Source organism: Arvicanthis niloticus, chromosome X (genome assembly GCF_011762505.2).
Source record: "Arvicanthis niloticus isolate mArvNil1 chromosome X, mArvNil1.pat.X, whole genome shotgun sequence".
Taxonomy (NCBI): Eukaryota; Metazoa; Chordata; class Mammalia; order Rodentia; family Muridae; genus Arvicanthis; species Arvicanthis niloticus.
In genome coordinates this window covers 88,362,221-88,381,150 of record NC_047679.1, presented here as the reverse complement: position 1 = coordinate 88,381,150, position 18,930 = coordinate 88,362,221, and the positions used below count along the sequence as shown (strand labels likewise).

Sequence of the window (18,930 nt, the reverse complement as noted above, 5' to 3'; positions counted from 1 at the left end):
TGACAGCTGGTTTCAGCCATTCAGGGATTAGCAGCTGCCATACTGCAAGGCTGCAGCTGGCCTCCAGCACCAGGTTCCAGGAGCTGCTCACACCTATCCTTTGCCTGCTGCTGTTTCTCCTGTGTGACCCCCTCCCTCTCTCCTTTGCCTGTCTATCTTTTTGTAGTCTTTCAGGCTTGTTCTCTTGTCTCTGAAATTTACTGCTAGGGTAATCTTAAAACTGCTTCTTGCTTCCTTTCAATCAATACAACAATATCTACAGGAAAAAAAGTGTTCCCTTCCTACATGATCTCTCAGATACAGCCAATGGTCACGGTTTGGGGTTTGTTGACTGTTCTCGTGACTAAGGCTAAACGGAACTCATAGAAATACATTAGCTTGCACCTGAGCATTTGAACGAGGCTGAACAATCCAAACCAAGATTATGTCACCTTTGCTGAAGTTGGCTATCTGATGTCTTAAGAAATCACAGGAAGGGGAGGGAGAGGGAGCTAGAGGGGAAAGGAGATGACAGAGCAAAGAGGAAGAAATCTATCTATAGTACGGTGTATCCATGACAACCTTTAAATTCGAAAATGTCTCATTTACTTAGAAGAATTTTATTAGAATTGTTTCATGTATATGGTGTTTTGCCTGCATCTATGTCTGTGTGCTATGTATGTGTGTATCTGAGGAGGCCAGAGAGGATGTCAGGTCCTCAGAGACTGGAGTTAGAGATGGTTTTATGCCACCATTTCAGTGCAAGGAATCAAATCTTCTGCAAGAGCAGCTGGCGCTGTATAACCAGGAGACTGTGTCTCCAGCGACCTCATGTATTTACTGAGATCTGGATTTCCACATCTGACAGACTGCTTACAACGTTTGCCATATTTTAAGGTTGTTGAATTTTTCACAGAAAAATTAAATTAAAAAAAAATTTTACAGGGCTATTCTGTTTTCTTTCATTTGAAACATTGAAATTTTCCCTCAATGAAACAATTTTAGTGTGTGTGTGAGTGTGTGTGTGTGTGTGTGAGAGAGAGAGAGACAGAGAGACAGAGAGAGAGAGACAGAGAGACAGAGAGAGACAGAGAGACAGAGAGAGACAGAGAGAGACAGAGAGAGAGACAGAGAACAGGTGCATATGCGCATGTGTGTGTTTGAGTGTTTTCGCTCACATATGTGTATGTGGAAGATTTCTGTTTCAGTCATATTCCATCTTTTTCTCTAAATCTAACACATTTTTGGCTAGTCTGGCTGACTAATGAGACCCACTCACTCCCAGATCCATAAGGGCAGCTTGTATCTGACCTCCATCCCCAGCTATGGTTACAGAAGCACACCACACCACCAGGTTATTACAGAGGTACTGTCAATCTAAATTCAGGGCTTCATGCTTGGGTGGCAAGCACTTTTCCCACTGAACCATCTTCCAAACATCTCAGTGAGACTTTTATGGAATATTTTGCTCCACAGAAAGCTTTAAAAATTTGTTGTCAAATTGACTTACCTTTATCTATTTTGTGGTCTTTAATTTCCCTATCATGGTAATGAAGGCCTTGTGATTGCAAAGGTTACAAAAATATCCTTCTTTATGCTCGCCTTGAATTTTCATGTGAAATGCTATATCTCTAAACTATGTGGATTTTACAAGGTCTAAAATTCTATTTTCATTATGTTGCCAAAGTACATTCCTTCTTAATGAAGCAAATTGTGAGAATTGATTGCAATACTAGAGATGACATCTAGAACACTGCACACAGTAGGTAGACACTGAGTTGTATTCCTAGGCCCATTTTTACTTTTTGTTTACTGTTTGTCTTGCTATGTTGCCCAGGCTGGACTTAAACTCACTTTGTAAGCCAGGCAAACCTTGAAGTGGTCATCCTCCTGCATCAACCTACTGAGTACCTGAGATTACAGGCCTGCACCATGAGAGGAGGCCTATGTCTTTGATTGTGTTTTTAATTCCAGCCCTGCAAACTAAGGTCCTCAAGAACGCTTATAGAGAGCTTGTTTTAGAGACTGTTTCATTTAATCACCAAGATTCGTCTTTTTAAAAGGGGTGTGTTACAAAACTCATTGACAAATAATTAAATCAGGTGTGGTGGTTCGTCCCTTTAACCAAGGCACTTAGGAGGCAGAGGCAGGCAGATCTCTTATGAGTTTAAGGCCAGCCTTATTTATTTATAGAACAAGTTCCAGGACAGAAGAATCCTGTCTCACAAAAACAAAACAAAGAAAAGCAGACAAATAATAATAATAATAATAATAATAATAATAATAATAATAATAATAACAACATATATTTATAGTGTATATTGTGACATAGTAGTTATGTATACACTGCACAAAAATCAAATTAAGTTAATGTACTCATTACCTCACCAAATTGTGATTTTTCCTGTGGTGAGACCATTTCAAACCTACTCTTCTAGCTATGTTAAAATATACAATATATTTACAATGACTGCATTGGCCACATTTTGCAATAGATCATTAAAGCACATCTCAGCTATCCCGGTGAAGCTTCGAGATCTTCTTCATCCATAGTCCACTCCCACTACCATTTTACTTGCTGCTTCTCTGATGTCAGCATTTTGAGATTGTACACAGTGCTCGTATCAGCTGTTGTTTGCATTTCTGTGCCAGCCTTATTTCACCAAGGAGAATATCCCTTAGGCTCATTTCCCTTAGCTTTTCTGTTTCAGCACCTTGAGAAGCTATGGTCACGTCCAGCAATATTTCTTGTACTTTTCATTGGATTTTGGTCACCTAACAGATTGACATAGATGCCGTCTGTATTTGTCTTGCAAGTCTTTTATTATTAGCTACACCTGCTGAGTTATAGCAAATACTTCTCTACCTTTTAACTAAAACTTTGAAGTTGTTTTCTTTAATTTATGGGTGCAATGAAGTATATAAGTAAAGTTGTTCAAGTATATTTACATTACTCAAGTAAACTTGGCCTAATTACTTTTTATGGTGGTACTAGAATGTGTTTGCTAACATTTTTATTAAAACATTTTACATTAGTATTCATAAGTAAAAGTGGTCTATGGGTTTATCTTTGTTCTAGTCTTCTCAGCTTTTAAAGGTTATGCACTGTTGTAGCCAGCTATATGATTGACTATTTTGTTTACACATGTACCTGCTTGTATATGCGTGTATGTGCACTTGTGTGTGTGTTCATGTGTCATGGTGCACTTGGGGAAGCCATCATAGTGACTCTGCAGTTGATTTTAAAAAATAAATTTAAGGGCTGGAGAGATGGCTCAGTGGTTAAGAGCACTGACTGTTCTTCCAGAGGTCCTGAGTTCAATTCCCAGCAACCACATGGTGGCTCACACCCATCTGTAATGGGATCTGATGCTCTCTTCTGGTGTGTCTGAAGATAGCTACAGTGTACTCATATAAACAAAATAAATAAATTAAAAAAGATGAAATAAACCCTTTCCTCCCCAAGTTGCTTTTAAAAAAATAAATTTAAATTTTAATGGATATATATATATACAGTTTTTGAAGAACTTTGTGTGTATGTTGGTCATTTTCACCCTGTCTCTCAGCTCCTACTAGATCCATCCCCACTTCCTTCCCCTCCCAATTTTGTGTCTTTTTAATTTTCTTTTTAAAAACTCATCAAGTCTGAGTTATGTTGCCCAAATATTCTTGGGAATGTGGCCTTTCAGAATAACATTGTAGATTTACCAGGGGCTATACTTTGAGAGAAAATCAAGTCTCCCTCCCTAGACACCTATCAATTATCAATAGCTCCTCAGCTAGGAAGACGATTTCACACCGAACTTCCTTCTCCATGCTGAGATTTGCTCATGCTTGAGCTTGTGTACTGCCTAGTTGTAAGGACAGACTTCTCTAAGACAAAAATACCAACTCACAGTGTTGAATACAGAGACACAAACTGTCCATGACATAGAGAAAGGCCCATTCCTAAACCTATACAACTCACTCATACAGAGAAAGAGAGAGAGAGAAAGAGAGAGAGAGAGACAGACAGAGACAGAGACAGAGACAGAGACAGAGAGACAGAGGAACCTGAATATATAGAGTGAAGGGCTAAGCAAGTCTAGTCCCTAGACTCAGTACAACTACTTTAATCACTACCTCATATCAACTGTAGTAAACTGCATTGAATCCATAAAAGACCAGCTTTATCAGCAGTCAAGGAAGGACAGGGAGGGTTCACAGAGCCCTCCTCTTTACCTTTGAATTACTGGCTGTTGATATATTCTATTCTTGGAGAAATAGAATCACTATGGTTAATTATATACCACCCAATCCCACCATTTTACATTGGATAGCTCCAAACAGAGCCCTGGTTAAAGTTGGTGGGTCATGGAACAAAAGGAACAGATAAGAAGGAACCATTAGAGGTTTGTGGGAAGGGAAGATGGGTACAAATGGATGGTATGGAAGTAAAAGATGACCAGATAAAGAATACATATGGGAAATTGTAAACAAAAAAATAATATAAGAAAAAGAATGCAAATAAATTAATATTCTAAGGATATACAATGCAGAATATATTGAGTGTACAATTTGGATTTTTCATATCCTGCTATCTTCTTTTTGGTATACATTTCACAAAGTATATAGATTTTCTTGATGCAATTATAGCTTTCTATTAAATTTTATTGTGTTTCTAGTGTAATTCCTACATTATTCAAGATTTATAGCAACTCGTCTGTACAATGTGCCCATTCTCATTATGAGAATTTTTCCTCCTTTCATTTCATTCTTTTGGTTTTTCATTTTATTCATTTTATTCTTTAAGAGTCTCTTCTTCCCTTTTTTGTACTAGTCTGACACAATCTTTCTGTAGTTGTATTTTCTGACATTCTTTTCTTTATTTCCCCAGGAAGTATTCATTATAATTACTGTATTGCAGGACTTCTAAAAACTGAAAGTCCTTTTTATTGACATATGTTTTTGGAAAATATTTTTGACAATATAATCCATTCTTATTTATTATGGTAACAAGTGTATTTGGTCTTGTCCTTTCCACTGTATTTTGTTACATTTTTGTTTTAGTTTAGTTTTTTTTTTAAATTTCTCTATATTTATAACAGGTTGATGTGCTGCTCTACCAAACAGGGTGACCATTTTAAGGCTTTGGTTTGGCCCAAGGTATGTGTTTCCATCATGGGCCTACACATCAAAATCCCCTGAAGAGTTTGTTAAAACAGGTTTCTGGGTTGTACCACCAGAGTGTCAGATTCAGTAAAATGTGGGCTGGGACCTTATGATTGGATCTCTATTAGGTTCCCAGAGGACATTTAAGATACTGGCCCACAGACCACACTTACAGCTACTAGCATAGAAGAATTACCCTTCCCACTTTCATTGTTGATGATGTCTATGCTAATATGTGTGAGTTCTGTGACATCCCTCTACTCATAGCAATTGCTAATGCAGGCATCCTTACCTCGGGCTGAGGATAAGTGTATTTGGTTTTTAAAAGGACTTCTTTCCCATTCAGATGATCCAGACTACTTGTCCTTAGGAAGAATTACTGAGCTGACACATGGCATCAGTCACTTTGATACAATAAATTCGACCAAATAACAGAACCATAGCAAAAGAGCTCATTCTTTTTCTGATGACACAGCAGGCCCCTGGAGATTGAGTTTGCTTTATTATTCAGTTTCTTGTACGTATGTTCCCTTCTGTTTTAACTCTTTTGGTGAGTCTAGAGCTACAACAGTGGAAGAAGGGGGGGGGGAAGAGCCTTACTGTCTTTCCAGTTGAATTGAAATCCACAGGTAGAAAATCCTTGTAACCTTGTCACTCATAGTTGTTCGCAGGTAGGCATTCTTTGACACCTCATAGTCCACAGAGCCAAGCTGCTTGGTGTCCTGGAAGAAAAAAGGCAATTAGTCTTTTTTTTTTTTTTTTTTTTTTTTTTTTTTTTTTGCCTTTCCCGTGTTGCTAGTACAGGTCTCTCTGTAAGTACACCACACATCTTCATCCTTCAAGAGGTGTAAGCAGTTCTCAGAGATGAGCTAATTCGTCTAAACCCACAGCAAGTTGGGAGTGAGAGAGAGGGAGGATAGTCATTGTGGTGCTAGCTTCATTACCTTATTCCCTCACAGGGAGACATTGCTTCATTGCTTTGGTGGCTGAGGACTAGACAGACTTGAGGAAGTTGGCTATCCTTTGATAGGCCTCCTTCTTTATCCCTTCCTTAAGTCCTCCCCCTTCACAGTTTCATTTCCTCCATGTCCCTGTTTCCTCTGTCTTAGGACTATGCCCCACCCCTCCCAACAGGCTAGTCTTTTGAAATCTGCTGAACACCCAAAAAAAAAAAAAAAAAAAAAAAAAAAAAAAAGTGATCATGGCCCATGTCTCTGCTATTTCCTGTGTCTACTGAATGTCAAGAACTTCTCTCCTCTGCCCAATTTCTGCTGAATCTGCAGAAGGGAGGGATGAGCTCCAGTCATTCTATCACATTTAATTTTTAGATCTCTGTCACATGTTAGTTAACCAAGGCAAATGTTATCGAGGTCATAAAGAAAAACACAGATCTGCTTATTCACCCCCATAAGCATTGCAGCTCCAGAATGATCGCGGTTAACAGTTCTGTATGCATCCTTCGCTACCTGTATCTGAACTCGTATGAATATGTGTGATTTCCTTTTCCCCCCGTGGAAGGTAAAATATTCATATTAAGCAAGATCTTCTGCATCGGTTGGCAGCTTATTCCTGCAAACAACGTTTTCTTTAACATAATTATCTTAAATAGTGAGAGTAAGTAATTTATGGGCAAGAGAGAAGTGCTGGGCCTGTCTCCCTTCATCTGGTTTCCAAGAGAGATACATGGTTCTTTTCTTGTCTATTTTAATGCAAGTGATCATTTATTTCATGTTCTAAGAGGGTTTCACCTGACCTCTCCCTTCTAATTGCCTAATGGGCAGCTGATTATTGCAGCACATCACCTTGTCAGCTGCTTCTCTCTATTCCTGGCTGGCCTAAGGTTAGGCTTTCTATGTGAGCAGTGATCCTTATTGCTCTCTACCACATACAGTGTGACCTTCCAAACACTCAGCTATCTTACACTCAGGATGCCCAGTTTCCGAAACTGGACCCAATCTCCGGTCCTTGACTCCTGGCACCACACCTGGGTATCAAGTGCTTTTTTGGTCTTGCTAGATTATTCTGAGCCACCTTATCCTTCAGCTCAATTGCGTATCTGTTAAGCCTGTTTCCTTCTTCATTCTCTCCCCCCCCCCCGCACCTCCCCGTGCCCAACCCCAAGGCTGAGGTCAGTGGACAGCTGGGGATCCTCTGCAAATATCAATAAAAGGAAAAGAAGGCTGGTGGAATTATTCCTGGTGATATTTTGTGAACACTGCCAGGAAAGTCATGTGCTGGATTTATTGTCTATTTTATCCAGGGCTCAGCATTTCCATATGTTTAATAAGGCTATGCAATTATGAAGTCCACTTTTTACTGACCTAGATTATAGTACTGTTTTGGTTTGAGTTCAGTTCCTCTCAACTGGAAGCACAAGTGTGGATTATTTCCTTCCATTCCACTAAAGTGCCTCAAGGTTCTCTTAGATCTTGCAGTGGTTGTGGTAAGTGCACAGTTAGGGAGGGGCCACATAATTTTAAACTGTAGACCCATAGAAGACATACTGTCTTGAATAAATTTCCTAGTTTGTGTGGGTGGATGGGTGGGGGAGCACCCATTTAGAGGCAAAGGGCATGGGGATGGGGTGGAGGGTTCATGGAGGGGAGTCTGGGAAGGAGGATAACATTTGAAATGTAGACAAATAAAATGATTTTAATAAAAGGAAAATCAATTTTCTAGTTTGAGGACTACCTGCCATTCATTGTTATCTTCCTTGTCTCTACCTTCTACTGTCTTGTGCTCTGTCCACCTTATCTCGACACACTTTTAATCCTCCCTTTCTCTTTATACACAGATACAGATGCAGAGGCCCACGTGTGCGTGCACACACACAACACAAACACACAAACACATACATGTGTGCACACACCCTCTTCTGCTCACATCGTTTTTTTGTAACTTGGCCAAGTTGATTTAACTAGTTAACAACAAGGTCAGAATGGGAACTCCTACTAACTCCAAGGCCTATGCCTCCACCGTTATATTCTCAGTGTGATTTTAACTGCATTTACTTTGACTTTTTAAAAGTAAAATTGTGAATAACATTACAAACATTAAAAATTGAGTTTCCTTTTAACATCTTCAAATATATTTCAGTATCCTCTGTTCTTACTCATCCTCTAACATTTTTTCCTTAACCCTTCTTCCCCTTAATGGTCCCTTTTCTCCTTCAAAGTAATCCGTTCTGATTTTGTGCAGTATGGTCCATTGCCTCACATCCATTCTTGATGATATATCTGGAAGGTTTTCTGATGAGTACCTTGGTTTATTTAAATAATAAACCAAATTATAGAGAAGTTAGTGAGTTTCTTCCACTAGGGTGAATCTGTTGGTACTCTTTGTTTTGTGACAGACTTTTTTTTTTCCTGGGGAAACACCACACACACACACACACACACACACACACACACACACACACAAACACACACACCTACTCACTCCAAAAAGAGAAGGCATGAACAAATTAAAGTAACAGTTATGCTAAAGTCCAACTTGGTGAATAAATGAGTTTGTATAAGGATTACTAATAGGAGTATAGGGGGGAGGTTACATATAGAAGCAAAGAAGCTTAGAAAAACAGCTGCATCACTGAAGAGCCCAACCCAATAAGAGAAATGACTCACAAAATCGGGAACCCTGGAGCTCACTACATAGCTTGTAGGCAGCTCCACATAGCTAAGAAATCTCTTGGCAGCTTGGCAAACTGACTGGCCAGCTTCCTCTTCCACCAGTTATTGAGTGCTTCTAAAAGAAGAGGAGGGGCTGTTTAGCAAGTTTCAGTTTCCCCAGACTTATTCAGATAATCTATTGAGTCTCACTAGCTCGTCCCCTCCTTCCCCCACGGAATGTTTCAATTTTGAGGAAACTGCTAAGCAACATTCATTCTTCTTTCTAAGAGAAAGCAGAGCAACCCATAGGGATGTTTTCTGCTTGTCACAGTGAGTCAGGGACAGTGTTATTAATAAGTGTGTAGAGACTGACGATATTTTCCAGCAGTGTTTGGAACATTCTCACAAAATAAACGACTGTCCCATAAAAATTCGAAAGACCCGGTTGGCTGCTCAAGTGGGTATAAACCTTGATCATATGAATTCAGAACCTAAGTCTCTATATATACAACCAAAGCACCTTTGAAACACGTTTAAAAGTACTGAAATTTCCTAGAATAGAACTATTGTGTAAAATGAGAGAAAATTGTGCCCTTTTAAAAATTGAAACTACCATGAATTTTGAACACTTTGAAAACCATAACGTGGGTCAATACCGTGAATCTTTAATAATAGCCACTGTGGCTTTGCACTCAGAGTTTTCTTGCCATAATGGCATAAACAATTGAGTCCATCAATATTTCTTTTGTGCAACCACCTATGCACATACTGAAGTGTGAATAATTGCATTCTCCATATTCGTAATTCTTTGTTCTTTAGACACTTTATTTTACACATGAAGCATATGTAACATGTATGATTAAAATACAAAGAGCATAATAATTGCCAAATAAGCAGAACATAAGAAATAAAGCACTAACCACTCCATCTTCCTTTCTCCCTAAACCCCAAATACCCTAACCTGGAAGGTTTTTGTTTGTTTGTTTTTGTTTTTCTAATTTTTTTGTGTGTATGGGTGTTTTGCATGCATGTGTGTCTGCGCACTATGTAAGTACTTGGTGCCTGCAGAGGTCAGAACAGGATGTCAGATCACCTAGAACTGGATTTACAGGCAGTTGTGAGCTACCACGTGGGTGCTGGGAATCAAACCTAGATCCTCTGAAAGAGAAGCCAGCGTCCTTAACCACTGAAGCATCTCTCTAGCTTCCTGAATATTGTTTTTAATTTTACTTTTACTTTAAGAAAAAGTTTTGTTGTATGTAATGACATAACTGAATCCGTTTCTTTGTTCATTGATTTAAAAAAAGAATAGGTTTGTTGTATAAGTATGTATCCCTAAGGAATTATTTTAAGGTTTAAAAATGGACCTATCTTGTAACTATCCTTATTCTCTGACTTCTTTTTATGCATAAATTTATTACTAAGTTCCAGTTGTGTTGTTTTGTGTGATGGCATTTCATTTTTACGTAACACTCTACAATGTATTTATGCATTTTGTTGGTGAACATGTGGGCTGCCATTGAATGTTTGCTATTATGAAATATATTTCTATCATTCCTTTTTATGTTTCCTGATGAACATCTGAAAGAGAACAGATCAAGACCTAGAACTGCTTGGTTATAGAGTATGCATAGACAAGATATTGCCAAGTAGTTTCTCAAAGGACTTATACCCATAGGTAAACAGGTCTTGAATATATAAAATTCTTAATACAAATCTTTATGACTTACTATTATCAGACATTTTACTTTTTGCCATGAACTTAAAATACTGCTGATGATCATAATTTGTAACACCTATAAACTTAATTTGTGTTTCCTGGATTGCTAATGAAAGTCACCATAATTTTCTGTACTGATTGTCAAAAAATATGTTTATGGTCTTTACTTATTTTAGCTTGCTATTTTAAAATTGCCATTCTTAATCTTTCTATATAAAACTTTCATTTTGTAGCTTGTCTTTCTATCTTCTTTATGGTAGTTTTGAAACACACAAATTCTCAGTGTAAATCTATTGGCCATTATTTTATGGGTCTTTATTTTTACTACTAGTACTTTCAGTGTCTTGTTCAGGAAATGCTTTGTTACATTGAAGTCAGAAAGACATTCTATACATTTTTTTCTAAGTTTTAAGTGTTTGTCTCTTCAAGTTTCCAGCTATCTCTATCATATGCCACAGTTGTATATATGTGAGGAGCTGTTTCTTTTCCTGCAGTTTGGTTCATTGATGAAGGTAAGCTTTCATTAAGAGTGCAATAGTGTCCCTTACAACTTGATGGTAGCCAATAGCTGTCTAATTGGACTTAATATCTACTCAACAAGAGGAAACCTCATCAAATATCTGGGGCTGTGCCATTTGGTGTTTTCCCGAAGAAGAAGCAATTATATTTTTATTAAAATAAAATAAAACATTGGTGATCGGGGGAATATTTTTTGTTAAATTATTTTATGTATATTCCAAATGTTACCCCCTTCCCAGTCCCCCCTCTCAGAATTTTCACCCCATTCTCCTCCCCTTTGCCTCTGAGAAGATGCTCCCCCACTCCCTACCCCTCCACCTTCCCCCACCCTCGCCTCTCCCAACCCCCCACCTCATTCCCAGCATCCTTCTATGGGTATCAAGTCTCTATAGATTTTGGTACCTCATTTTCCTCTGAGGCCAGACAAGGCAGTCCTCTGCTACTTATGTGCTGGGGGCTACGGGACAGCCCATGTATGCTCTTTGGTTGGTGGCTCAGTCTTTGAGAGCTCCCAGGGATCCACGTTAATTGATGCTGTAATTCTTCCTATGGGGTTGCAATCCCCTTCAGCTCCATTAGTCCTTCCTCTAGCTCTTCCATTGGGGTCCCCTGGCTCAGTCCGATGGTCGGCTGTAAGTATCTGCATCTGTCTCAGTCAGGTGCTGGTAGAGCCTCTCAGAGGATAGACATGCTAGGCTCCTGTCTGCAAGCACAACATGGCATGAGTAATAGTGTCAGGTTTTGGTGCCTGCACATGGGATGGATCCCAAGGTTGGGCAGGTCTCTGGATGGCCTTTCCTTCAGTCTCTGCTCCATTTTTATCCCTGCATTTCCTTTAGACTGGAACAATTCTGGGTCAAAAAATTTGAAGGTAGTTGGGTGACCCCATCCAGTCACTGGGCGCCCTTTGTAACTACTGGAGGTGGTCTCTTCAAGTTCCGTCTCCTCATTGTTGGCATTTCGGCTAAGGTCATCCCCACTGAGTCCAGGGAGCTTCTCCCATCCCAGGTCTCTGGGACTGTCTAGAGGTTTCCTCCACCTCCACTCCCTTTAGCTGCATATTTCCATTCATCTTTGCCCTCTGGGCTTCTCTCCTGTTCTCTACCCCCATATCTGATCTTGTTTCCCCCTTTCCCTTCCTCCTTCCCTCTCCCACCCAGGTTCCTCCCTCCCTCTGCCTCTTGTGATTATTTCCTTCCCCCTTCTAAATGGGACTGAAGCCTTCTCACTTGGGCATTTCTGCTTGTTACACTTCTTAAGATCTGTAGGTTGTATCTTAGGTATTCTGTACTTTTTGGCTAATATCCACTTATCAGTGAGTACATACCATGCATGTCTTTTTGGGTCTGGGTTACCTCACTCAGGATGATCTTTTTTAGTTCCATCCATTTGCCTGCAAAACTCAGGATGTCCTCCTTTTTAAAAAATCATTTTCACAGTTTATTCAAAAGTTGAATAGTTAAAATGTGGACATTTCCCCTCAAAACAAACCATCCTCCACCACAGAGACTCTAACACTATTCTTATTACTTCTCCCATGTTCACCACACACTCCTGCAAATACACAGGGATCAGGACCTCAACTGTTCATCAATACAGAGCTCACAAAGCCACACACATTAGCAGGCTCTGAATGGCGGATTAAGGAGCTAACATCAATCACCCTTAACCCAGAGTTAAGACTTCCCTAACATTCCTTTTTCTTCATGTAAGACATGAAAACCCAAAGCAGTTTTGCTTACAATTTTAAGTCTTATGTTCTAATCTCTGAATGGCTGAGCTAGGACCGAGCTGACCCTTCACAACTTCAGGACCAGCAGAGAGCCTATCCCAGGGAGCTTGGTCAATGACACTGCAAGTTACCACACAGGTGCAAATAATGCTTTGACAGTTATCAACACTTAAAACCAAACTCTAGTAATGCATTACTATGGAACCTCCACATTTTTCTGACAGAGCAGAAGCCTTCTAAAGGTGGCAGCAGCTGTGACAGAGAAGGCACTTCGTGCTAAATTCAGTGTTGCTCATGAGAGAACACTACAGAAGAGAGGTAGTTCAGCCCAAGCTTCAGGCAACCCTTTTGGGTGGAGGGACAAAATGCCCCAGGAAGGAAAAATTTGTAATCATGATTCAAAGGCAAAATGACTAAAGTTGGGATAGGGAAATGCCAAGACAAACACGGTTGCACCACAGACTGAGGAATTAATTAGCTCAAGGACTCAGCGGACTGGTTCTGCCATTACTCCCACAAAGGCTGTGGGAGCACCTAAGCCTCCTGCAGCTTTTCTGTTTTCTCAGGAACAAACTGTGCTGGCAGCACTTGTAGGTACTGCTTGCTGGTAGGCAGCATGTGCCTCAAGACGAACTCACAGAGCTGTGAAGAGAAAGTACAGGTTGTCCATATGGTCCAGGACTCCTTGGCAGTACCCAGTGGCTTTATGGGCTTTCTAAGATCAAAAAGATCACACTTGGAGAAAGAACTTGGAACTTGGAGGCACTAGGGACGAGGACCTAGGGACTAGGAACTCAAGACTTGGGACTTGAAGAGAAGAAGAGAGACTGAAGAATAAACAGGATTGAATCACACTCTGTCTGGTCTCCATTCCTCGTGTTCGTCCTCACTCTCTCTCTCTCTTGCTGAACCCTAACCCATGGACTGGAGCAGCTTGGGACATTAAGAGCTAGGACATTTTGGCCCCCAAACGTGGGGTAGCTCGGGCCTCAACAACCACCAATCGCAGAGCTTGTTGTACCCTGTCTGCATGAACACCTCCAGAGCAATGCAGTCAGGAGTGCCCACTGTAGAGAAGCCTAGCTGGCGTCTGTTTTTTTTTTTTTTTTCCCCCAGCTCTCTTTTTTCCTTTTGGAATTCATGTTCTGAAAAGTGAAATCACTGGGCAGGCTGTGGTTCAGGTTCCTATAGATTTCTAGCCTGTGTGCTTTTATTTTTCAGGCCTGTGCAAAGCCCAAAGTCAGAAAGTTTCACATGGCCCTTGTCCAAGAGAAGGTTGTCTGGCTTGATATCTCCGTGGATGAATCCCAGCTGGTGAATGGAGCCCTCTTCTGTCAGAGTATCTTTTTTCACCAGTAAAGTCATCATGTCCCCTCCAGGCAGGAACTCCATGATTAGGTAGAGGTTTAGCTTATCCTGAAAACTATGGAACATTTTCACAACCCCAAAACTGTCTGCCTCCACTAGAATGTCATGCTCTGTAAGGATGTGGCCAACCTGCTCCTTCTAGAGCATGTCTACTTTGCGCAGGATTTTCATTGCGTACACATGCCCCATGTCTTTCTTCTGAACAAGCCGCACCTCACCAAATGCTCATCGGCCTATGACTTTTAAAGACTCAAAATCTTCCAGTCCAAACCTTGTTCTCTTTAACCGAAGAAACTCCATTTCCTTCCGAGCATGGGCGGATCTTCTAAGTCGTTTCTCTTCATCTTTCAGGCCTTCTTCCATCACTTTTTCTAACTTCTTTTGTCTCATCTCTCATTCTTCATGTTGAGAGATAAGGTTGCTATAAAAATTCTCCAGTGTCACTTTGGTCATTGTCAACCCTCTCCTTGGTATGATTACTCATGGATGAGCAAGGTGTTGATCCTGTCATTGCCATGGCAGACCCAGCGGGGAGGGAAGGGAACAGAGATGGTGCAGACGTGACATGCGGGAGGCTTAAGAGCAACCAAGATATGCCTGGAGACTCCAAGGGAGCTAGGCTGCCGAGGTGCGATGGAAGAGGACAACAGGAAGAACCCCAACTGCCTGGAAAAGACGGCAGTGCGGAGGGGCCAAGGCTCCCCTGTGCCCCCTCGGACTGTGATGTCCTCCTTCTTAATAGCTGTGTAGTATTCCATTGTGTAAATGAACCACATTTTCTGTATCCATTCTTCTGTCGTGGGACATCTGGGTTGTTTCCAGCTTCTGGCTATCACAAACAAGGGGGGGGGTGATATGATTATATGCTAATTAAAATATTAATTAAAATAAAATAAAACATTGGTGATTGGGGAAGTATTATTTTTAAAGAAATATGTGAAGAGTGGCTCATCAGTCTAGCATGGTGGCACCTGCCCTTGTCTTAGCTCTAGGGAGGCAGAGGCAGGTGCATCTTTGTGTTCAAGTCCAGCCTCATCTACAGAGTGAGTTCCAAGACATCCAGGGCTACACAGAGAAACCCTTGTCTCAAGAAACCAAGAAAGAAAAAAAAGTGGAGCATGGAGTAATTATAAGTTTCTTCCACAATGTGCCAGGGCTTGTAAACAAATGATTTGTAGGGATGTAAAGATTTTGGTGTGGTCTGATGATAAGCAAGTGTGCATAATACCAGTGCACCAGTTACCAAATACACATTTTAGATCATTGAGTTCTTCTATTATGTCCTTTATGTTACAGGTAATATATTGGAAAGGTTATACTAAGAGCATCAGCAGTATATGAAAGGATTATGTCAATTATCTCACTGAGTGAAAATGTAAGATCAGTTTAGAGGCCATTGGTTAGAATTGAAGCCCTAGTTAGTAGCGGGAGAGATAGAAGGGACCTAATTGGTTAGGAAGATGTTGTAAACTTTCACTATTGGCTTGAAATTTTTCCCTATATGACATATCTCAGATGGACTATACAGACTGATATTGTAGTCTGGAAAATCAGGACTCTGAATGCTTTAAAGTGCTTTGAAGGATGGAACAAATGCCAAAAAGAGGTTAAGGATTACTATATGTCTAACTCAAAATGATGAAACATACCCTAGAGAAAAAATGATAAATGGACCAGACATTTTTAGTAGAAAAATGTCCCTTCACAGGCCACTATTTGTGAATGATCTAGAGACTACTAGACAACACACTACAGGAATTTCCACACTTCCTATGAATAGGAGGGGTGATTCTAGTTTCATTCACTATTTGTAGACATTCATATGGATGTGTGAGCTGCTTTGATTTTAGAAGGAGCTAGATGTGGGATTTAGGCCTCACTTGTAAGCAGCTAAATTGAAAAAGAAGTTGTATGTTGCAGATTGCCTTGTAGTCTTCCTTCTTGACATAATGCTGGGAACCAGAAAAAGCAATCTCACCCATACCTATTGTGAGACATTGGGGAATAGGCCTAGATACATCTTAAGTGAAAAGAAAGAAAAGGAAGAAATGAGAAGAAAAATTTAAAACCACATCATCTCTCAAAAGAACCTTTAAAAAAAGAGGGAGTAAAGGTAAGATTTACAGACCACTTTAAGCTTGAGAGATGTCTGCAAGATACACTGCGGATAAAAGGAACAGATACAGGATGGTAGGTAAAACTCATATTCTGTGAAGACTGTATAAACCAAAGGGCAAGTTTTTTGGAAGTGGTCAATATTCCTATCATCCTCTCAATCTTATTCAAAAGCCTGATTAAGAGCAGAACCTTCAGTCATGAATTGAGGCTGTATACTGTGCAAGGAGTGTTGTCACAGCAGCAAGAAGACTGTGTGAATAAATAAGCATCACTGAGTGTGAAATTTCTTCTGAAGAGTAGAACAGGATGCTTCGAATATCTAATGGCTTACTTCAGCCAGTATGCTCAGCAAAGACCTCTCTCAGGATGATGATTTTATTTTATTATTTTTAAAGATGGTTTTTGTATGTATATGTTTACTTATTGTGTGTGTGTGTGTGTGTGTGTGTGTGTGCACGTGTATGGGTGCACAGGTCAAAGGACAATCCACAAGAATGTGTTCTTTCTTTCTCTCCACTGTGTGATTACTGAGGACTGAGCTCTGCTGGCCTCTAATGGCAGCAAGTGCCTTTACCAACTCTCACATAATGGGCAATTTTACCTAAGCTTTGAAAGCTGAGAAATTAGCCATTCAATTTTCTATAATTACACAATCACAAAAGCCTTGAGGAGAGAATGTGTTTGGCATATTAGAGGAAAAAGCCCAGTCTAGGTAAAAAACAGAATAGAAAGAGACCCATGAAGAAGAGTGGGAGACTGCTGATGAAAAGATAGGCAGGATTCGGATCACAGTTAAGTATGAGAATTAATTTTGTGTGTCAGGTTGTCTGAGTTAAGAGAGAACACCAAGACAGTCATTCTTTGGAATTTCTGTGAGGGTTGTTTTTTGAAGGACATTAGCTCTTGAGTAAAGATGATAAATGTTCCCCACTGTAAATACATGTCATCTGCTTTGAGAGTCCAGACAGAACAGATAGAAAGAGGGACAAATTTATTCCTTCTTCATAAAGTAGGCCACTTATCTTCCCCCCGCCCCCAGCCATCAGAAGTATGGCTTTTTGGGTGCCTTTGAATACCAAAGCATACACCAACCAGCTAGAGCCTTGGGCCAAAGTGTACTAGTGGCTGCCTCGATTCTCTTTTTAAAGGTAGATCACAGGATTCCCTGGCCTCCATAATCATGAGCCAATTCCCATAATAAGCCCCACTGTCTACCTTTCCACTCTGAATATTGCCCCTCCTCCAACACACACACACACACACACACACACTATTGGTTCTGTTTCTCTGCATAATTGTAATCAAGTTGAAAATTCGCATTTTATTCTAAGTATAACAGGATGTTTTTCCCCAATGGTTTTGTGAAGAAGGTAACATAATCTGACTTTCTATGCCAGAAAATCACTCTGGGGGCTTTCAGATAGCTCACTGGGTAAAGGCACTTGGATCCAAACCTGACAACTGACCTGAATTTTATCCTTAGGATCCAAGAAGTAGAAGGAGAGGACCAACTCTTACAAGTTGTCCTCCTCCATCCACATAGAGACCATGACACACTCACTGTGGTGTGCACCATTGCTCCACACATAAAATAAGTAAAATGCAACAAAGCTTTAAACAGAAAAAAACTCTTCTGTGGCTGCTGTGGCAAATACAAAGGCAGAGGAAGAGGCTGAAGGAGACCATTCTAGAAGATATTGGAGCAACCTAGGTAAGAGGTATTAGCATGGTGGCTTGGTTAAAAGTGAAAGCTGTGGAAATGGAGAGAAGTACATTAGAGTGTCATTATTTGCGATAGTTATGTCACATAAAGCCATTATAAATATCACATTAGTGAGTATTAAATCATTATAGCTATAAAATACAGTTTGGTACATACAATAAAAATTTTTAGTAACTTGTCAAAAATATAACCTCATTTTATGTGGTTTTCTGTTCGAATTAGGCAACATATTTAATATATTCTGATTCACTTACATTGAACCATTTGGCCATACGCCTGATGATTCATTAATGAAGAATCGTGTCTAACACATGTATTTTCTTTGAATAGCACATCATTGCCCCGTGTATACTTAACACTTATAGTACTCTTTAGCACTGTTCTTGAGGACCATGACTAATGGGGACCCTAACAAAAGATGTGATAATGTACTAAGTAGGCCCTCAAAAGTATACTTGTTTGGAATATGGGAGCTGAAATAAAAAAGTAAAGCACCACATCATTTTTTACCATTCCATTTGACAGTGTGAACCTGAGAGAGTGGATCCAAAAATGAGGCAATAGCCAACTTTATTCAGTACATAAGACAATTTATATTCTGAGCATATTCTGTGGTTTTAGCAAGGGCATGTGAGCAAAGATCACTTGGGTTCAAGTTGTATGAAGTCACAAGGGCAAGGTCATATGAATTTAAGCTGTATACAGTCATGAGGGCAATTCAACCATGGAAACATTGTTCTGAATAGAAATGGGTAAGATGATGGGTAATCTAAAGTAAAATGCACTCCTATTTACTACACGTGGAATAGGCATAAAAATACATTCCAAGAACAAACTCATGTTATGGAGGAATGGGGGTTGTAGGACTCTTGTGTTGTTGACTTGGAGTTTTCTCACAAGCTCTCAGAAATCTCCTCACACAGCTTCAGACATGGACTATTTTCCATACATTTGACTTCATACTAAAATGTGTACATCAATTAACACATACATTTTCATGCCTATAACATGC

At 39.9% G+C, this 18,930-nt stretch overlaps 1 pseudogene; it reads right to left on the bottom strand.

The window, feature by feature from the left end:
* Nucleotides 1-13,651: 13,651 nt before the first annotated feature.
* On the bottom strand, nt 13,652-14,594 carry LOC117695066 (serine/threonine-protein kinase 38 pseudogene; annotated as a pseudogene).
* Between the last annotated feature and the right edge of the window lie 4,336 nt (nt 14,595-18,930).